Here is a 1,996-nt window from a genome sequence, read left to right as displayed (position 1 = left end):
ATTAAACAATCTTTCATTTTTTTTTTGAAAGGAGAGAAAACTTCTACAGCGCATTGGACCATTAATGATCTCTTATTATTTTTGCATCAAATGAGGACCACTAAGGGTACATAGAATGAATTGAAAAGTTTGATTTTGGGAACTTACCGGTTGAAGACCGAAGAACGACGAAGAACGGTTGAAAATCTTCGCGAAATCACCCACGGAAACGTCTCGGAAGCGTTACGGAAGCGCCTCGGCTTGGATTTTCTTCACGGAAACAATTTTTCTCACTAATTTTAAGTGATTCTCAGATACCAAGAGGGTTGAACATTTTTGTTCTGCCATCTCCCCTTATTTATAGGAAAATGAGGGAGGAGCTTGCCACCCAGCTCGCCCAGGCGAGCTAGGTTGCTTCCTCTAGAAGGCACCTCCTTCTAGGGAACTTCCTGGAAGGCCCAAGTGGGTCTGGTTGCTATTTGTACCCCCTATTTACTAAATATACCCCCCTGCCTTTTTTTGCTGATTCTTTTTCCATAACGTTATGAAACTTTACGAATTTCGTAACGATACTTGTTTTCTTTCCGTAATGTGACGGGAACCTTATGGGATTACGTAATCATCCCTTTTTCTGGCTTCCGGGATGTTACGAAACTTCACGGATTGTGCAACAATGCTTCCTTTTGACTTCCGGCATGTTACCGAACTTCACGGATTGTGCAACAATGCTTTCTTTTGACTTCCGGCATGTCACGGAACTTCACGGATTGCCTAACGATGGGTGCCAAGTACCTCAAAGTTGTCAAACGAGGGTTGCATCCCAACAAACAGATGGTCCCAGGACGAAATTAGGGTATGACAGTTGTGCATGAAGCAAAAAATACATGATGTTGTTTATGATGATGTCGGGCCCAAGACAAGCAAGAAATGACATTGATGTTTATCTCAGTCCCTTGATTGAAGACTTGACAGAGTTGTGGGACGAGAAGGTTTCAGTGTTTGATGGGTTTCGAAATGAGACTTTTGATTTACGTGTAATTTTTTTGTACCATTAATGACTTTCCAACATATGGGAATATGAGCGGGTACAGTGTTAAGGGCCATCATGCATACCCCATCTATGAAGAAGACACAAGCTACATACAATTAAAACATGATAGAAAAATAGTAGACACTAGGCATCGACATTTTCTGAAACCTTATCACCCTTATTGGCGATTGAAAAAGCATTTAATGGAAGTCAAGAGCATGAAAGTTCACCAATACCATTAACTAGTCACAAGATCTTTCAGTGGGTTCAACACTTGAATACTATATTTGGGAAGACCCAAAAGAAGGAAACAAGTCAGACTTGCATATGGTAGAAAAGGATGATTTTGTTTAATCTTCCGTACTTGTCCAATCTAGATGTTAGATATTGTATTGATATTATGCATGTAGAGAAAAATGTATGTGATAGTGTTATTGGTACCCTCCTTAACATTTAAGGCAAAACGAAAGATGATTTGAATACTCGTTAAGATCTAGCTGAGATAGGTATACAAGCCTAGTTACATCCAAGGTCTGATGGTAAAAAATATTCTTGCCTTCAACTTGTTATACTTTGTTCAGAAAATAGAATATGAGTTTTTGTCAATGTTTGCGCTGTGTCAAAGTCCCACAAGGATATTCTTCAAATAATAAGAGCCTTGTGCAGTTGAAAGATCTAAAGTTGGTAGTCTTAAAGACTCACAATTGCCACATTTTGATGCAACAATTGTTAGTCGTGCCATACGACACATTTTTCCTAACAAAGTCAGGCTTGTCATAACTCGGTTGTACTTATTCTTCAATGCCATATGTAGCAAAGTCCTTTATCCTATCAAGTTAGATGAGTTGGAAAACGAGGCTGCCATTATATTGTGTCAGTTGGAGATGTATTTTCCTCTTTCTTTCTTCGACATCGTGGTTCACTTAATTATTTATCTTGTCAGAGAAATCAAATGTTTTGGTCCTGTTTATTTGCGGTGGATGTACC

Source organism: Glycine max, unplaced genomic scaffold (genome assembly GCF_000004515.6).
Source record: "Glycine max cultivar Williams 82 unplaced genomic scaffold, Glycine_max_v4.0 scaffold_25, whole genome shotgun sequence".
NCBI lineage: Eukaryota > Viridiplantae > Streptophyta > Magnoliopsida > Fabales > Fabaceae > Glycine > Glycine max.
Note: the sequence above shows the minus strand (reverse complement) of the source record.